General features: G+C 37.9%; 1 protein-coding gene across 14 annotated transcripts in view; it reads right to left on the bottom strand.

The window, feature by feature from the left end:
* The window catches only part of Sipa1l1 (signal induced proliferation associated 1 like 1), a 367,512-nt gene that overhangs the window by 320,787 nt on the left and 25,271 nt on the right, over positions 1–21,454 (bottom strand). For all 14 annotated transcript variants that reach the window (XM_058577710.1, XM_058577721.1, XM_058577720.1 and 11 more), the window contains one exon: positions 3,033–3,125. The gene's annotated coding sequence lies outside the window, so the exon portion shown is untranslated. The remainder of the gene's footprint in view (positions 1–3,032; positions 3,126–21,454) is intronic.

Raw genomic sequence — 21,454 nt, forward strand, 5'->3', positions numbered from 1 at the left:
TAATTTTATCCCCACAAAAGGCTTCTAAAATTTAAGGAAGTATCTTTACTTTAAAAGTGAAACAGATTCAAGTATTTATTAACCCATAGTTAATGAATGCAAAGCCAAACCAGAAATGGGTCTTCTAATTCTAAAATCAGTGTTCAGGTCTGAATGCTATGGTGCCTCCATAGAAGCCTGACATGTAAACCAAGGCTCTCTAAATCTGTGTACTGCTTCTGGGCTATGAAAGTTCACAGTGTAGAGGGAAAGGCCCTAATAAAGCAGCACTCAAAAGACCTGGGTTCCAGTCTTGAGTACTCCATCAAGACTTGAAGGTATAACCTGCAATAATGATTCTATGATTTAACGATGCTGCTTTTACAAATATAAATCCCCAGACATGACCTCCAGAAATTAGGATTTAATTGTTCTGAGCATCAGGACATTGATTAATATGCAACTTGGTTAAGGACCACAGCTTTAGGACTTGTATTTGGTAAAAATAAAAGCTGCTCAACATCCCTTGTGCTACTCACTTCACAGAACTGAAATGAAGGGTAAATGTAACCACATATGGAAAAGCCCATTAAAAACAATCAAATGTCTGGTGAAATAACCTAAAAGAATTGTGCTTGAATGAGTAAACAATATTCTAAATCTTCTGTGTGCCAGGTAGGTCCTCAGTCAGGACTGAGAGAAAACATTATCCTCAAGAAGATGGGAAACCACCAAGTCCTCGAACTACTGCAGAGCACTGGGAAGAGGCACAGCAATGGCACAAGGATGGCCATGATGATAAAGAGCCTCAGGAATTAATAGTGTAGGCATAATAGTGGGAAGAAAGTTTAGAAAGGCATGCGCAGGAGACCCTTGAGCTAGACAGGGCACATCACACTCAGGCTAGAAGACAACACGGAAATGATATGCTATAGGCCAGAGGTTCTCAGAGAAGTCTCAGGACCCCTGGGGATTCTTGAGACCCTTTAAAGGGTCTGCAAGGTCAAAACTATTTTAATAATAATACTAAACACATAACCACCCCAAACTAGAAACAACCCAAATGTCCTTCAGATGGTAACTGCAGTATGATGGAACAGGTCCCGGCAATAACAAAAGAACAAATTATTGGTATAACAACACAATTAAATCTCAATTGCATTATGTGAATGAAAGAAGCCAGATTCAAAATACTACCTCTAGTATAACTCCATCTATATGATATTCAGAACAGGGAAAAATATGGGGACAAGAAATAAGTTAGAGGGGACTGGCTCTGTGGTAGGGGAACATTCTGGGGAGATGGAAATGTTCTATATTTTCATTGTGGTCATACAACTATGTGCATTTACTGAAATCCACACAGAACTATACACTAAAAAAGGTGGATCTTGCTGTATATAAGACCTTGATAAATCTTACATTCAAAAATAATGTTACTTGCTATTTCACTCTCATTCTCTCATGAGTGTACAATGTTTTCCAGAAGCCCTAAGATTATGCCAGTGTCATCACCCTGCAGCAAACACATATGTGCTTATATATTCTGATATTTTTCTCCATTTTAATTTCTAATACAAGTAAATTGTGATGGACATATAATAGACATATACAAAAGGTCTCTTAAGTCCTCAATCACTTAACAATATAAAGAGTTTCTAAGACCAAAAAGTGTTTGAGAACTACTGCTATGGTGACAGGGAGGCCCTGGAGTGTGAGGAAGCAAGAAGAAGAATGTAAGAAGTTACTATAGGATCTGAGTAAGGGCAATCTTGGGATGGATCGAAAAGAAATTAGATCCACATGTCACCTGGATCTTGCTATAAATTCCAAACCAGTTTCTCTCTACTGGGCTCTCTCCTTGTTGGTATATTATAGTTATGCAAACTAATTTCTGTTCACTGGTGTATAATTAAGAAGTGTCTATAAGAGTCAGTGTCTACAAGAGTCATCCTACAATGCATTATTGAAAAGTAACTTTTAGACTACTTCATTCAGTTGCCACTGTCCTTCAAATGATCCCAACAATTTTAAACTTTACATACTCTAAAATTGAAAAGTAGCTCTCCTATAGAAGTACAAACACTGGTGAGTGAATCAATATCTCATGATCACTTAGATAAATTCAGCAATTATTTAAAAAGTCAATTTGATATGACTGAAATGTGTTTTCACTTGTATCCAGGAACATGATAACAATCCCAACTCAGCACAATTTTTTCTATAAAATGTAGTTTTCTGGACTAATGGGGAGGGAGATGGTTGATTGTTTCTGGTACAATTACCTTTCTACGTGGGGAAAATTCATTTCTAAATATTAGTCTTATTAATTCCAAAATATTTGAGCATAGATCTTTCTCTGTAATCCCCTTGTGTCCAGAACTGTTTACAGTACTTTGGTATGCCAAACAGGTAGAGAAATTATTTTTAAACCATCCATTTGTTAAGCTTTAAATAAATAGGAGATAGATAAATGAAGGGATGAATGGATGATAGATTGGTCAATCAATCAGGCGACAATAGATGACAGATATTAGAACACAGGATGATTCTCACACTAAAAAAAATTTAAAAACAGTTTTAAAGCAATTTTAAATGAGTATGAATATATGTGTTTGTGTTTGTTTTTGTACCAGGGATTGAACTCAGGGGCACGCAACCACTGAGCCACACACCTAGCCCTATTTTGTATTTTATTTAGAGGCAGGGTTTCACTGAGTTGCTTAGTGCCTCTCCATTACTAAGGCTGCTTTTGAACTTGCACTCCTCCTACCTCAGCCTCCTGAGCCGCTGGAATTATAGGCATATGCCACCACACCAGGCCTGTGTGTGTTTTTTAATTGCCATTGTATACTGTTTCTCTAATTGTTTTAAGTAGTCAATCACATTGATATCTCTTAGCTAATATCAAACAGATGAGAATCTGTCTGGAGAATTCAAGTTACTACCATTTTTAAAAATTCACCTATACTTCTATTCCAGAAATCTGAGAACTTAAGAGTTCTGCCAAAGTGGCTATGTATTATCAAGATAAAGTAAAATCAGATCCTTACCTGAAAGTATAGTCCTTTTGAGTCTACCTTTATAAAAATCTTGGAAATTAGGTTATGGTCAGTACTGTAGGAAAGCCAAATATGAAATTTCACCTATGGATTAAAAGGGAGAAAATAATTAATTTAAAACACATGCACAAGATAAAATATCATTTAATCAAAGACAAAATTTCCAGACACTTTTTAATGCCAAATGGTTTCTACAAGAAACCTGTTTTCTGTGATTCAAATCCAAAATGGAAAACGTGGGTGGTTCTTCCTGGCTTACCATTCAGAGTCAGCCAACTGGCTGGCAAAGTTTCCACACAGCTTTAGCTCAAACTCTAGCCCGACTTCTGCCCTCATATTGCCATACCTTAAAAGAAATGAAAGAGGAATATGGGCTCTCTTCAGCCTCAAAGTCAGTCTTTACCAGGAAAACTTTCAATCATTTGAATAAACTACATCAAGTTTTTCAAAACTTCAAATCCAGAAGATATAGAAAATAATGAGAGCTAAACTCTCAGAATAATTCAAGGACTTTAAAGCTGTCTCTAATTCTGGAGCTATGGTTCCTGGTGGTGGTTGGTGGTGGTGCTGTACAATGCTGGAGAACAAACCCAGGGCCTTGGGCACGACAGACAAGCACAGAGCTGTGATTTCTAAACAATGACAAACAGCTTTCTTGGATACTAAGCTACAATAACAACTTAAATGAGGAGCAGGAGCTTCCAGACAAGTTACCTTAACACAACTGCAGCTCTTCCCACCTCCTGGGCACTCACCATTTGACAAGACACACCTGCCAACAGATAGTATATCTGAACTTCTAAACACATGGCTCTACCAGGATAGGATGTAACTCCAATCTGTAGGATATTTCCACAAATGCACGTAAAGTTGGTAAGCTAGCTAGTGTGTGACACAGACTTTATCTGAAAACAACACACCACAGCATGCCTGCAGTGAGATAAAGGTCACAAGTACATGACACCAGGACAGTAAAGCAATAGTACCCAGACTACTGCCCGCTAAAACTGAAATCCTTACATCAGTGGAAAAGCTGAAAACACAAGACAATAAAAATTCTGACAAGGACTTTTAACATTAATATAAGGATTCCAAGTAACCAACTGCTCAAGGGTAGCTACTCTCTGTTCCCAAAGATTCCAGACCCAATCTGAAAACTGCTCATGTCTCAGCAGGCTCTTTCTCAAAATTCTAAGAGGCTTCATACCATTCACCTTCTTAGCAGAAAAAGGACCTCCATGGGCCCCTGGTAATGGCTTTGCATGATGATTCTTCTGCTAGTCACACAGGGAAACCCACTGCCTAGGCCACAGTGATGGCCACCCACTTCCAAGAGATCATTTCAAGGGAACTTTCATATAGAGATACTAAAATATGAACAATGCACACCATTTGTACATTTGAATTTTATTAAATATCTATATGGTGCAACTAAGTCTATCATAAGCAAATTCAGATCAAAAGATAGTCCCACTGCACTCCTCCTCCAGCTGGGGACATCTGAAAAGTTTTCACTTCTTAATCTTTTCTATAAATTGTTTCTTTTGCAATATATTGTTAAATGAGATGCTTGTCATGCACCTGAGATGTACCTCTATTTTAATATGCTGAGAAATACAACTTTTGCAATAGCAGATCTAACAGTAGGTGCTTGAGGTTGGCAGTCAGGAGGTTTTGTTTAATTTTATCTGTAAAGCTGAGGGTATTGCCGTGGTAATGGGATGTTGCAATCACTCTTCCAGTTCTAAAAGCACATGATCTATATTTGCTCATTCTATGCCTAGTTGTGTATTTACCATAATGCCCTAAAACTCAGCTTAACTAAATGAAAATTTTCAGATAAAACACAGATCTCCAAACAAACTCATAATCGTTCCCTAGGTCATCTCCTGGCTTATATGCTCCTTTCCTATTAAGAATCCCTTAGTGAAAATATGTGATAGAATTAGTACCAATTCTGCCATTAACTGGCTGCATGAAAAAAGGCAAGTCATTTAGGCTTTGAACTTAAGTTCATATAAAAAATGTATTTGATTTTCAAGTTTCTTCCCCTCCCTTTGGTACTGGGGACTCAATGCAGGGGCACTGAGCCACATCCCCAGGCCTATTTTGTATTTTATTTAGAGATAGGGTCTCACTGAGTTGTTTAGCACCTCACTTTTGCTAAGGCTGGCTTTGAACTCATGATCCTCCTGCCTCCTGCCTCTGCCTCCCGAGCCACTGGAATTACAGGCATGCGCCACTGTACCAGCAATTTCCAGGTTTCTTAACATCGTTCTAAGATATCATTTACCACCTTTATCCCCCTTGAATACTAAGTGTCAAATATATCTTTAAATAATAAAAATGAGCATTTGTAAACTATCTTAATGCCTCAGAACTGAATTGAGCTAAATGAAAATTTTGAAACATTATAGACTTAATCTTCATTTAAGTGTTTTCATGTTTTAGCTCATCTGTAAAGGGTTAAATTAACAAAAAGAAGTGTACTGGCACATTGGGATAACTCTGCTGAAGTATCTTCCAACTTCACCAAGAGATTCCTCCTGCTTCCCTCTCTCTTCCTTCCTCATCCCTTCTCCCTCCTCCATCACCCCATACTCTGAAATTCAACTTTTGTGGCCACAATATTAACAGTGAAAGTCTTTTACACCAATTATATTTAAAGGCAGCTAAGTGTTCAAATCTATATCTGAGAATCTTTGTGTTTTTATCACTTAGTACTCCACATGTTAATGAGTTTTACATCTGAGTTCTTTATTTATTGCCAAATACAGTGATCCCAGAAAACTAGACATCACAAGTCACACACAATTTATATGCTGTTCACACTAACTGATGAGTTTGCCATTCATAATAAATTAATCACTGGAAATGAGAATCTGTCAATTTACTATAGAAATCCTAAAAAAGAGCTGCTTTTATCAAGTCATTTATTTAACACATATTTATTCTCTACTATTTAGTCCTGAGGCTGGGAATGCACAAACTGACCAGTCTCTGCCTTCAAAAAGCTCCTATTTTAATGGAGGAGACACACAGTAAGCAGTAAAGTTAATAGACAAATTATTTGGGGAATATATGCACAATATTTATAAGAGACACTGCTATTGGAAAGAAAAAGTGCAGAACAGCAGTGCATGAGGAGCAAGGGGGCTGCAACATTAAGCAGGGTAGGGCTAGAGTAAGACTCACTGCAAAGGCAGCATCGAGCAAAGATGTGAAGCACATGCCAAGTTAGCTGGGCTGAAGTTCCCCAGTAATTCTTAACTACTATTGACTATGCATGTAATGGCAAAAGCCTCAGCAAAAGAGTTGTGTCTGAACAAATTCATGAATCACCCAGAAGAGTAAACAGAAAAGTACTACGCAGCTCATTTTACCAAGGAAAACTTACATCTTCAATTAGGCCATGTGCAGTGTGCTTCCCCCAAGTGTTGTTTTGAACAGTTCTTACTTCTGCAATTCATTTTCCTCAAAACTCAAGAACAAATGTCTAAGTGTTCATCTGTTACATAAAAGACCACCAGTGTTATCCAACCAACAGCTCCACTAAGATATCCTGACTATTACATCCAGACTCAATTCTCAGTGTGGGGCTCCAGCAGGCACTGAGGCTTCCTCCCAGTGTGGAGAAGTTCTACTCCCCTGGGGGCAGGGAGAACAGGCTATGCAACCAGGAAACCAGGAGGCCTTACCACCTACCAACAACAGTCTTGAGCAAATCACTACACCTCCTGGGCTTTGGCTTCCTGAACTATAAAATCAGGGTACTAACCACATGATTTCTAAGGCCCCTGTAGAGCTAAGTTTATATTAAATAAATAAAACCTATAGGGGCTGATGATGTGGCTCAGAGGTAAAGTGCTAGCATGCACAAAGTTCTGAGTTCCATCTCCAGCACCACAAAAAAAAAAAAAAAAAAAAAAGTATTTTTAATTATTTAATTTTTTTTACTCTAGAAAAACAACCATATATTCCCAGGCACAGTAGCACATACCTGTAATCCCAGCAACTTGGGAGGAGGATCATGAGTTCAAAGCCAGGCCCTAAGCAATTCAGTGATACCATGTCTCAAAATAACAAAAGTAAAAAGGGTTGGGGATGTGATTCAGAGGTTTAATTTCCAGTACAGAAAGAAAGAAAGCCAGCTAGCCAATCAGCCACATGTTAAGTTTGCTTTGTAACTCTGCTATCTCCCACCATCACACATTCATACTAACTTATTCTTCTAACAACAGTAATGAGTTTATGCTGACCCACTGATAAAATTTCTGATCTCTGATCAAAGGAACAAATTCACAAGAATGGGTCTTGATTTGCAGTGTTATCTACTAATTACAAAAGAATCTAAAACTGTTCTTGTCTTTGTCTCTTTATCAATAAAATCTTACTAGATTAACAGAATTCTAAAGTTATGCAAGCATGAAACCACTGGGGTTTTCAGCACTTTATACACCATTCACCAGTATAAAACTTTGTTAAAGATCATTTTACATAACAAGTATAAGGGTTCAATACTTGGTACTACAAAAAAAAAAGTAATATATAATTTTATATTACTGATTCCTAGATTTCTTACAATTCCATTACTAAAATTACTATATTATTTTAAATAAGTACTATAATGAGCATCTGTTATATTCATGGAGTTCAGCATTATCTTCATTCCATTTTCACTTCAGTTTCCTACTATGTGAAGCTCATCTTCCCAATAGAGAATTTTAAAATGGAAGCAATAAACAAGTTGGGAGCAGGAGGCTTATGTTTCCTGCCTTCCTCGCCCTGTAGTACAGGCAGATGTGTAAATCAGGTGCCTTTACCCAGACACAACACGTGGAACTCCTTCAGAACAGAGTCATGTAGAAGCAGCAGGGTGGCAAGGTATGCAGCACCCACTTTGCTAGAACAAAGAGTTGGGGAGATTCTGCTGCTGGTTTCCTGATTTGGGAATTCTGACCCTGGCAACTCCTTGCCAGGTCTACTGTGTGCTACTGACAAGACTCAGAAACTCAGTCTACATTCTCTTTCTTCAGCCCTCTAGATGATTAACCAAACTAGCTATCACCCTCAATAAATCATGGATTTTCCTATCTGTAACTAAAACCCAAACCAACACACCTAGCAATATTCTTTTCATTATTTCGACAGTTAGAGGTGAAATGGAAACCAACATCTCCACAGAGAACACTCCACTATCAGCCAAGAGTTCCTGGTCTCCAGCCAGGGCTCACATCCACCATTGACACTAGAACCCTTCCTTATATAGAGTGCTTCATAAATTTCCCTTCTGCCTTGCAGGGAGAAGAAAATGGTTTTTGCCTAACTAATTTTTTATCAATAAAGAGTGTGATGACAGTAATTTGGCACAATATTTGAGAACAGGATATAATAAACATCATTTTCTATACCAGTTCAAGTTTATGGAGAATCCTGCAGAGTTAGGTAGCATTTTCGGAACATTCCCAAATTGCAGGCAAGGTGATCTAATGCTGAGTGTGAATGCCAAAATGATCAGCACTCTGTGCCAAGGCATAACTTAATTCACAAAGCAGCAGTGAACTTTTAACTGATTTTTCTCCATCCCTCAGGGGACAATAGTCATGTTAAAACCACTGACACATCAGGTATCTAAAATACAACACTATTACCCAACACTAAAAGCAGACTGAAAACACTGAGGAGTGATTATACATGTTAAAATTCTCTTTTTACTATAAAGACATTAAGTGCCATAAAATCAGTTGGCAAAAATGCAAAAAATAATCAGCTATTAATAACACTGTTCTTTGAAGCAGAATCTTACAAAGAACATTCAGTGTCTGAGTAATCAAATTACTCTATGCTATCAAACTGCACAAAGTAATTTTCAGGTAATACTCGAAGGCAAAACTTTCTAAAAGATCATTTACACACTTCTGAAGTCAATTAGTGTCACTGATACTCATACAGAAGGCATCTCAATGCTCTGCCAAATAGAAAGTAGGTGTTTAATTCAATGGCAAGTCCAAGTATAATTCAACAGAGTTACTCAACACAAGCCTACTAATGTTAGTGCCATCTAAGCTCTGGGTCACCAGTCACTCAGAGCAGCTCTGCTTTTGTTACTATGTACCACATCTCCCACTCCTGCTGCTCTGGATTGCTATTATCAAAGGCTTTACAGTGTACTTAGCTTTAGCACTAATGGTGGGGAGAAGAGAAAAGCAAAAAGTGAAAACGTAAAACTCTATTTTCCCCTAAGGACAAGTCAAATCAATATGCTAGAGAAAACTTAAGAGTTTGGATACTCCAAAACAAAATTTTGGAAACAATCATTTCATTGAGTCTGTCAGCAAAGAAGTTACTAAAATGAGCATCAAGCTTTACTATGATTACACGTGTACCATATGTGTCCTTCCAATGCATCTGGCCCTCTCTGCCTTTTAAAGTATTTCTAGGCTAGCAATGACACACAGCCTATGTTGAAGTTTTTGTTTCTTACAGACTAAACTCAATCTTACTGCAAGCTTAAGGATATGATGCTCATTTATTAATAGTATCAAAATCAAAGGATACAAAAATACTAAAGTGATTCCCAAAATCAGTTTGCAAAACAATAACTGCATTTGTGGATCCTCAGAAAAATGGGAACAAAAACATGTTTGAGTTTTTCATAAAGCTAAGTTTATCCAATTTAAAGGGTTACCCTTTATTTTAACATTATACACTTCCTATTCTTTTAATATTCAAATAGCTTTTGGGGAGGGGTAAGAGGGGGTACTGGGGAAAACCAGGGGCCCTTTACCACTGAGCCATATCCCCAGCCCTTTCTATTTTTCATTTTGAGACAGAGTCTCACTAATTTGCTCACAGCCTTGTTAAATTGCTGAGGCTGGCTTCAAACTTGAAATCCTCCTGCCTTAGCCTCCTGAACCACTAGAATTATAGGCATGCACCACTGTGCCTGGCTTTCTTTATAACATGTTGAATTTTTTTTTAATTACATCCATGAAATGCAAACACCTAGGTACCACTGCTCCAGATCTTCTGCACCTTCCCTTTCTCCAACATCCCAATGCCCCTCTTTCCAATCATTTATGCAAATAATAAAAGAAAACCAAAAAATAAGGGCTGGGGTTGTGGCTCAGTGGTAGAGCGCTCACCTAGCACATGTGAGGCCCTGGGTTCAATCCTCAGCACTACATATAAATAAATAAAATAAAGGGGGCTGGGGATGTGGCTCAAGCGATAGCGCGCTAGCCTGGCATGCATGCTGCCCGGGTTTGATCCTCAGCACCACATACAAAACAAAGATGTTGTATCCGCCGAAAACTAAAAAATAAATATTAAAAAAATTCTCTCTCTCTCTCTCTCTCTCTCTCTCTCTCTCTCTCCTTCTCTCTAAATAAATAAATAAAGGTATTGTGTCTATCTACAACTAAAAAAAAAAATTTAAAAAAAAAACTAGGTGCTGTTCTGAATGCCTCTCTTTCACACCTCACCTTCCAAACCATGAGCACCTGTCAGCTTTACACTCAAAAATACTAATACTCAACCACCTCATTTCTCACCACCAATAGGTCCAAGTCACCATCACCAATTTCTTGGAGTTTTGCAACAGACTCAGAACTGGCCTCTCTACTTCAGCCCTGCCACAGCAGTCTATTCTCAATGCAGCAGCCTAGTGATTCTGTTAAAAAACAGGTAAGCCACGTCAATCTTCTGCTTAAGAACTCTCCAGGAGTCCCACCATACTCAGAAGAAAAGCCAAAGTTCTCAGTGAGACTCACAGTCTTGAGACCACCTGCTGCCTTTAGGCCATTCTGAGCCCATCTCTGCTACCCGTCATTTCATTCTAGGGTCCTGGCCACATGGTCTTTTCTCCTCCTGTCTCCTCAGCCTAAAATGAGTCTCCCCAGATAGCTGCATGACTAGTGAGTGACCTTACTTCTTCAGGAAGTTACTCAAATTCCATCTTTATCTTTGTGGCCATGGAGCATGCAAAATTATCTTAAGCAGGATAACACTAAGAAAGTTGTAAAAGAAAGCCAGCAGCCAGGCATGGGGGCACACACATGTAATCCCAGCATCTCAGGAGGCTGAGGTAAGAGGATCGTGAGTTCAAAGCCAGACTCAGCAAAAGTGAGGTGCTTAACAACTCAGTGAGATCCTGTCTCCAAATAAAATATAAAATAGGGGTGGGATGCGGCTCAGCTGTTGAGTGTCCCCGAGTTCAATCCATGGTACCCCATCCCCCAAAAAAAGAGAAAGCCAGCAAGTAGAACATACTTGCAAAGCACACATCCAAAAAAGGACTCATGCAAAATATATAGTTTCAAAAACTTCCTACAAATCATTAAGAAAAGTGGTATTTAATAATTAGATTAACTGAGATATAATTTGCAAACAGTGAAATTCACTTTTTAAGGTACAGTGCTTCCATGCATTACAACAGTTGCATATGGTTTTGCAGGCAACACCAACCACAATGAAGATATAGAACATTTCCATCATCCCAAAAAGTGGTATGAAGATGGCCAACAAATATGACAATCTGCTTACATGCATTAGTCTTTGGCAATGCAGCATTTGTACACACACAACCCAGAATGGCTAAAGTCAAATGGCAGGCAATACCAAATGTTGACAAGAACTTGGAGTTCTCACATGCTGCCAATTGGTACATATAAATTGATATAACCACTTTGTAAAACTTTCACTCTACCAAAGTGAATGTGCACTATACTCTATAGCCTAGCAACTCCACTCCTAATTATTTCCTCTAGAGATGACTTTACTAAAAAAACATACAAGAATGTTGAAGGCAATCTAGCCATTAAGCATAGGTGGAAAACGGCACACCGTGGTATTTATTGTCATATAATGTAATTCTACAGCAACAAAAATGAAAAACCTACAAACATTTGGAAAAGCATGGCTAAATCTCACAAACACAAGGTTAAGTAAAAGAAGTCAGAAACAAAGGACCATCATACACAGGGCTACATTTACATGGAGCTCAAAAACACACTAAGCTAATGCTTTGGGAGGAGGAAGGAACCAGGCCTTCCCAGGGGTGAGTTAAGATTCTGTTTCTCTTAATATTATCAGTATGCCATACTACCAAAAGTGACATACAGATTTAATGCAATTCTCATTAACATTCCAATGACAGTCTTCAGAGACATAGAAAAAGCCATCATGAAATTCATCTGGAAAAATAAGAGACCAAGAATTGCTAAAGCAATCCTTAGCCGGAAGAGTGAAACAAGTGGCATCACTATATCAGACCTTAAACTATACTACAGAGCAATAGTAACAAAAACAGGATGGTATTGGCACCAAAACAGACTGGCAGACCAACGGTACAGAATAGAGGACACAGAGACTAACCTGCACAAATACGGTTATCTCATACTAGACAAAGGTGCCAAATACATACACTGAAGACAACCTCTTCAACAAGTGATGCTGGGAAAAATAAAAATCCATATGTAGCAAAATGAAATTAATCCTCTTTCACCCTGAACAAAACTAACTATTCAACTCAAAGAGGATCAAGGACCTAGCCATTATATCAGAGACCCTGCGCCTACAAGAAAAAAAAGTAGGTCCAGATCTCCATCATGTCAGCTCAGGAACCAACTTCCTCAATAAGACTCCTAAAGCACAAGAAGTAAAATCAAGAATAAACAACTGGGATGGTATCAAACTCAAAAGCTTCTTCACAGCAAAGGAAACAAACAAGAACATGAAGAGAGAGCCTATAGAATGGAAGAAAATCTGCCACCTGTACCTCAGAGCATTTACCTGCAGGATATACAAAAAACTTAATACTAAATAATAATAGTAATAACCCAATCAATAAATGGGCAATGGAACTGAACAGACATTTCACAGAAGAAATGCAATCAATCAACAAACATATGAAAAAATGTTCAACATCTCTAGCAATTAGAGAAATGCAAATTACAACTATATTTAGATTGCGTCTCACTCCAGTCAGAATGGCAATTATCAAGAATACAAACAACAATAAATGTTGATGAAGATGTGGGGGAAAAGGCACACTCATACATTGCTTGTGGGACTGCAAATTGGTGTAACCACTCTAGAAAGCAGTGTGGGAAACCATCTGTGAACTACGGAGAGTCTTCTCTCAGTATGGTAGCCAGGGAGATTTAGGTTTGGCATTGTGAACTATCCATGGCTCTACCGTGGAAATAGATCACCCAATGCACATGACCTTTATCTCTGCTCTGCTAGGAAGATACCTCGTAGTAGCTCTGGAGATGGGCATAAGCCATTGGGAACTGAACAGCCCACCTTGAACCTTGTTTAGTGAAGAACATTCTACAGAAGGCCTTTGATGTTTCCCGATATAAATAAAGCAGTCACAGGCTCCATTTTGCCCTATATAGAAGCTCAATCTGTCCTTCCCCAGCTTTTGAAACTACCGTGTCCTGTGGGTTTTTTTTTTTTTAATCTTTCTATTTTTCCTAGCTTTTATTTCTCAGCCAGTTCATTCCACCAAGGGGAATCCCATTTCTACCACCTGCAGAGATTCCTCAGGAAATGTGGGGAACCACCATTTGACCCAGTCTTCCCACTCTTCAGCACATACCCAAAGGACTTAAAATCAGCATACTATATAGACTCAACAACATCAATGTTTACAGCAGCTCAATTCATAATAACTAAGCTATGGAACCAACCTAGGTGCCCTTCAAAAGATGAATGGATAAAGAAAATGTGGCATATGTATACAATGGAACATTACTTAGTCATAAAGAAGAATGAAATTATGGCATTTGTCAATAAATGGATGGAAATGGAGATTATCATGCTAAGTGAAATAAGCCAAATCCACAAAACCAAAGGCCAAAAGTTCTCTCTGACATGCGAATGCTAACATACCATAAGGGCAGGAGGAGGGAAGGAAAGAATTTCTTTGGATTAGACAAAGGGGAATGAAGAGAAGGAGAGGGGGGTGGGAATAGGAAAGACAGTATAATGAATAGGACATAACTTTCCTATGCTTATATATGAATACACAACCAGTGTAATTCCATATATTGTACAATCACAAGAATGGGAAGTTATACTCCATGTATGTATAATATGTCAGAATACATTCTACTGTCATGTATAACTAAAAAGAACAAATAAAAAATTTTTTTAAAAAAGATTCTGTTTCTCAGTCTGAGTGCTGACCACAAAACTACATTTACTTTGTAAAAGTTCATCCCAAGTAACACATGCTTTTTGTACTTTTCAGTATGTTTCTTATACTATAAAACAAAGCTTATTTTTAGAAATCACCTTTTCAATGACACTTGCTCCAGTAAACTTCACTAAAATTTCCAGTACCTCCAATATTTTACATCTTTCTTTGTCCCCTTAATTTGTTGTGTACTAAGTCCCCAGAGCCTAAATGGATATCTGGCAAACAGTAGATACTCAAATACAGAATTGATTTATTAATTACACAGCATTGTCCGACTTACTTATGTCTAATTATTGTGTATTTAAGCCACAAATTCTTGTAGTTGGTGTATTTTAAACAATACAACAGAAGCTGTTCTGGTTGAACATTTCTCAATATGGTTTTGAGACCTCTCACCTGCCTAATCATCCTCTGGATGCTCAAATTTTTCCCACTTCCAGATCAGATTCTAACCAGTTTATATGTAGTGTAACACAACACTGTGTATTAAATCTTTTTTTTCTTTAATAAATGAAGCCTGAAGTTACTTTAACCTTTTTCTCAGTCGTATCCACTTTACAGATTCACTGAGTTTAGAGTTAAATAAAATTAACAAAGAAATTCAATCCTATTTATTTGTTTTCCTCACATTAAAACACAAATTAAGAAATATTAGACTGGGGGTGTAGCTCAGTGGTAGAGGCTTTTCTGGCAATGCTGGAGACTAGGGTTCTGAACAGGAGAAGATGAGAAGGGAGAGGTAAAGAAATGTCCCCACCATACAATGGTGCCTTCGGTGACTGGTCGTAAATGAGGACTGTTTCAGGTATCTTCACTTATTCACACTGTCAATTTTAGCTCCCACAACACTGTTTAAAGCATCATTTCTCTACCTTTCCACCATGATTCCCCTAAGGAGACTTTAGGGCACTTTTTTCTTAATTGCCCTTCCTCACAGCTTATTTATTTGGTATTGTTTTGTAAATTCCAAATATGCAAGAAATGCTTAAGTATACTTACTATCGATTATAATAATAATATAATAATAATGTGTATCTAATGATACAATCTAAGTTTATTTGGACAGAGTCTATAGGAAATCAATTCATTGGGAAAACTATATATGTGCTCCATGTTGTACTTGGGGAAAACTGTGTTCTCTTAATTTTTGAGCTCAGTGGTTCCTGCATGTTACCTAAACCAAAATTGCTATCTACATCATTAAAATATTCTACATATTTATTTTTTTTAAAAAGTTAGTGTCACGGATATACTGTACATTGGATTATGCCTTTATTTATATGCACTGTGATTTTCTAAACAAAATGAGTAATATTTCTGCCACCAGGCTCCTCCACAAACCCCAGAGGGCCACTTTCACCTCTGAAATGCATACTCTGCCAACCATCACATTACCTTACATTTCTAATTTTACCTCCCATGTAAATTTGTCAACATAAGACCATTTTGATGAAAAATAAACCACAAATACAAAGTGACAGCATGGAATGAAATGCTTACCTCCCAGCTGATGCACAGCCATGCAATCCACTGTTTCCAGGTATACTTGTTAATGAGCTACAAGTCTACCTAATAATCACTTCACTCTGCTCCATCATTTTTATAAGAATAGCATTTTGTTACCACTTTGTTTTGTTTTGTTTTGCCACGCTGGGGAGTCCAACCCAGGGCTCCCTAAACATTTTGTTGAAATAAAAAAAACAGCAGTCCTTCTTTCCCTTTCATATAATCTACTTTTAAAAGAAACAAGATTAGCAGAATGACATATTTTAGACTCTTCTAAAACCCTCTGGAATTTATTCCTTTCCCTGGCCTCCTGGAACCTACTACTATCTCAGTTCAGGGCCTCTGTAATTCCGACCTTCATTCTTTTAAGTTTCCTGATTCCCTAAGTTCAGATCAGTCCTTTTTATTTCCTACATTATTAACAAACTTTTTAAATGTAAATCTGATCATTCTTCTCCTGAGATATTTAAAATCTTTCCAGGTTTCCTCCAGGCCTCTAAAATAAAAGACTCAATAGCTTTGCATGATATGCAAAGCCTTCACTATAAAACTAATAAACAATTATCATGAAGCCAATCCTCCCACTTCTAGAAATTATTTTCATAATCAACCCTCCCCCAAGTCTGGCAGAGTCTAGCAGAAATGTTCCTACACCCAAGCCTCTCTCCCCAACCTATCCCAATATCCCTTGGCTCTTCATATTTTAGAAGCATATTTTAAAAGTCTTCAAATACTTCCTATTCTCTTCCTTCCTTGCTTCCTTCCTAGTCACAGGAGCTCTTCAATACCAGCTTTCTAGGCACTATGCATACCTCTGGGGATTACTTGATAATCCATGTTTCCCCCAATATAAAGCACTTCCAAAACTATGTGAAGGAAACACACTAAAGGATACTTGTTACAAGCTGACCTCTGAAACTGGGAACCTGACATTTACAGCCTCTGGAATTTGTTCTTTCCCTGGCCTCCTGGCACTTACTATCTTAGTTCAGGGCCTGTACCCATGGGCCAGCAGCACCAGGAACTTAAAAGGAATGAGAAACCAAATAAAGGCATTTTCAAGTACTCAAACTATTCTGGCTCTTGGCATCTTACCTCTTACTACCTCTTACTCTCAGTCCTATCAAATCACCTGTTTAAATAAACACTAGAATTCTGCCAGAAATCAAATGAAACTTAATCCATTTCCTTTCTTGGGGGGGGGAGGTGCATTTCTTCTCTATCTTCTCATTCCTCAGTTTCCCAACTGGGCTTCTTCAGAAAACTATAGAGATTTCGGTATTCTGGGACACAGTTAATTTTACCCTGGAGATTCTGATTAATGTTAAATGGGTAAGAACTCTCCCACTTTAGTCTCATCTTTTGTATTCTACCCTTCTGTTTGACTTTTCTTGCTAGAAAAGATAGCAGGACTATACTACAGAGCAATAGTAACAAAAACAGCATGGTATTGGCACCACAACAGACATGTAGACCAATGGTACAGAAGACCAAAGACAAATCCACATAAATACGGTTATCTCATACTAGACAAAGGCACCATAAACATACATTGGAGAAAAAAAAAAACAGCCTATTCAACAAATGGTGCTGGGAAAACTGGAAATCCATATGTAGCAAAATGAAATTAAATCTCTCTCTCTCACCCTGCACAAAAATCAACTCAAAGTGGATCAAAGACTTAGGCATTAGACCAGAGACCCTGTGCCTAACAGAAGACAAAGTAGGCCCAAATCTTCATCATGTCGGCTTAGGATTTGACTTCCTTAACAAGACTCCTAAGGTAAAAGTAAAATCAAGAATTAACAAATAGGATGTATTCAACTAAAAATATTTTTCTCACCAAAGGAAACATCAAGAACATGAAGAAAGAGACTATAAAATGTAAGAAAATTTTTACCACACTCACCTCAGATAGAGTACAATATATGGGCTAAGGAACTGAACAGACACTTCACAGAAGAAATACAATCGATCAACAAACATAAAAAAATGTTCAACATCTCTACAACTAGAGAAATGCAAATCAAAACTACTCTAAGATTTCATCTCACTCCAGTCAGAATGGCAATTATCAAGAATACAAGCAATAATAAGTATTAGTGATGGTGTTGGGGGGAAAAGGTACACTCAGACACTGCTGGTGGGACTGCAAATTGTTCCAACTACTCTGGAAAGCAGTATGGAGATTCCTCAGAAAACTTGGAATGCAACCACCAATTGACCCAGTCATCCCACTCCTCAGCATATACCCAAAGGACTTAAAATCATCATATTACAGTGACGCAGACACATCAATATTTACAGCTGCTCAATTCACAACAGCTAAACTATGGAACTACCTTCAGCAGATAAATGGATAAAGAAATATACATAGACACAATGTACATATACACAATGGAATATTACATAGACACAATGTACATATACTTAGTGTACACATACATATACAAAATGTACATTTACACAATGGAATATTACTCAGCCATAAATAAGATTGAAATTATGGCATGTGCCAGTAAATGGATGGAACTGAAGACTATCATATGATAAGTGAAATAAGCCAAACCCAAAAAAATTAAGGCCAAATGTTTTCTCTGATAAGTGAATACTGATCCATAAATGAGGGGTGGAGGGGTAATGAAGGAACTTTGAATTATGCAAAGAGGAGTGAGGAGATGGGAGGGGGTGGATGGGAATGGGAAGGATGGTGGAATGAGGTGGACATAATTACCCTATATACATGTATGATTACACTACCAGTGTGACCCTGCACCATGTTCACCCAGGAGGAGAAGTTGTGCTCCATTTGTGTACAATATGTCAAAATGCATCTATTGTCATGTAGAACTAATCAGAACAAATTTTAAAATTAAGAAAAATAGTAATAGCAAAAAAAAAAAAGACAGCAGGAAAAAGAAGTTAATTACTCTGTACTTCCTTTTTCTAATGTGATCTAGCTTCTTTTTTATTCCCCTTTTATAGGGTGAAAACTAATTTGTACACACTTTAATAAAGGTGAATATAAATACACTTTATGACACAGTAAGTCCACTCTGGGTCATACACCCCACAGAAATGCATGCTCATGGGCACCTTGAGACACATACAAGAAATAATAGCTAAAAACTGAAGAGTGAAACTCAAATGTCCATCCAGAGTAGAGTGTACAAACAGTTGGATGTTCATAAAAAGGAAAATTTATAGAGCAACAAAAATTAACAGCAACAAGAAACACAAGGATGACTCTTACACAGTAAGCAAAAGAAAATGTGCTATTATAATCCCATTTCTACAAATTTCAAATCTATGTAAAAACTCATCCACAGCAATAGAAGTCAAAAGACTCTGGGGAAGAAGGAAAGCTAATAATAACTACACAAAAGTAGTAGTTGGGGGCTGGTAATGTTCTCTTTCTTGACACTACATTGTAGTTACTTATATGTTTTCATTTTCTGATAATCTACTGAGCTGTACCTTTATGATTTTTGTACATGATATGAATCACACTTAAAGTTTTTCAAAATCATTATGGGTAAGATTCAAGATAGTGGATTAGAGAAAGGCTATATTTCTAGTTGCTCTGTAGCTCAGGATTCAAGCAGCAGAGTACTGCTTCTCAGCAAGGTGAGTGAAAGAAGAAATTCACTGAAATTCTGTACCAGTCAGTCTCTTAGAGACTCAGAAATTCCTGGGCACTGAACAAAGAACAAGAAAGAGTACATTGGAGCCAAGCTGGTTGTTGTAGCAGCAGCATCAGGGACACTGGTTCACCACAGAGGGAAGGGAGTAACATAAACAGAGACAGACATACAACAGACAAATTTGGCACAGAAAAACCTATAGAACAGAAAAAGCAGCCTGAACGTAGCTGATTCAGAGGCTGCACAGTGAACAGGTTTTAAAAAGTGCTCTGTGTTTTTCAATTTGGCATGAAGAGAGCCGAGGTGTTGCCACACTGTCCCAGCAAGCATCTATGGTGTGGTTTAGGGGTACCTAGCAGAACGTGAGTGAAACAGGAAAGAGAAGACTATACCCAGGGGATTCAAGATAGATACAGAAGGGAGTACAACCCACTCTGAGTCTGGTGGCTCATATGACCAAATGAAGAGGTTGGAAACCGAACAGGTAGGTGTGATTACACTAGGGATTAAGCCTGGGAAGGCTGTATTCACAGGTAGTGGAATGTTCAAGACTTGTAAGGGTTGGCTCCCCTGCCCTGCAAGTAGAATTCTTAGCAGGCTCTGAGATCCAGATTCCCAGCAGAGATGGGCATCCCATCTACCTAGGGATGTGTGTTGATCTAATCTCTCCAGAGCTGATACCCATGGGGAAGTCCCTAAGGCCTGATTAGAGCTAAGGCCCAGATGAACTCCCCACTCAGAACTCCAGAATAGTCCACCTTAGGAATGCCTTCAATCTTGTCTATATAGATAAAACTTCAATCAACAGTCCTTCCCATCCCACACTTCCTTATAGTGGTGAGGAGGGAAGCTGAAAGATACCTCAACCAGCTTCAGTTTTGGGTCACCCCACCTGGCAAGCCAGTGAGCAACACAAAAAGAGAAAGGGCTTAATGATCCCTGGATCTTTTGTACTCACTCACTTTCCCTCTCTCTCTTTCTCCCTCTTTCTCTCTGCATATAACCAAAGAAAACATGGAAAGGACATTGAAGCATAAGTGACTATCCATATTGACTGATAGTTTTGACCACCTCAGTGGAGACAACTCTTTAATTTTTCATTAAGAAAAATTTTTTATGTTCTTGCTGAGCTGATTCATGAATATATGTACATGTACAGATCTGCTTTTTTCTCACTATTGTTATTTTTTCCTTGTCTTTTGAGGATTAGGGATTTTGTTTTTGTTTTTCTCTTTCTCTCCAAAATCTCTTGTTCTTTTTCTCTTGTTAGTTTCTTTTTTACTTTTCTTCTCCTTTATAACCATCACTTTATAACCATCTTCTGCTTTCACTCTGTTCACATTTTGAACATTCTACTTTCTTTGACCTTCCTAATGCATTTTCTTTTCAATTATTAACTGAATTTTTACCATCTTTTAGAAATATTTAGTTTATATAATTCCTGACCCATCATTCATGTTGTTGCAGTTATTTAGTACTGTGAATGGTACAGTTGACACCTGCTGTTTACTTTAATGCCAGATCTAGCTCACAGCTATTTATTGTTTTTGCTGTTGGCAATTGCTGACCACACCATTCCTGTTTGTGTGGTAATTTTTATTGTGGATGTCAGAGTAGGCACCAGGGATTAATTTTAATGCTGTATATTGTTTGCTTCTATTATCGATATTGTTCATTTTCCCTTTTTCTGTGAGGTACTGGGAATCTACTGGCATACTACAAGTTCACAGGGTGACTCTGTTGCTCCGCTAAACCTAGCCAAGAGACAGTGCACCTTCCTTCATGCATAATTTACTACACTCAAACTTCAGAGATAAAAAAAAAAAACCCCAAACTAATAACCAGGCCCCAAGTACGTACAACTATAAGAGGTCTCTTGGTCACTCTCTCTACATCCACTCCTATAGCAAATACAAATTAACACAAAGGCTGTGGACACCAGACCTACAAGGGGTCTCCATCTGGATAACTCTACAACAGTTTGGCAAGAAAAGGTTATGCCAAAAAAAAGGTCTACATGTAAGAGTTAAAGAGAAATCCATCCCAACAGATGC

The sequence above is a fragment of the Marmota monax genome, unplaced genomic scaffold (genome assembly GCF_021218885.2).
Source record: "Marmota monax isolate L192 unplaced genomic scaffold, Marmota_monax_Labrador192_F-V1.1 WCK01_AAM20220418_F8-fsc00017, whole genome shotgun sequence".
In the NCBI taxonomy this organism is placed as follows: Eukaryota; Metazoa; Chordata; class Mammalia; order Rodentia; family Sciuridae; genus Marmota; species Marmota monax.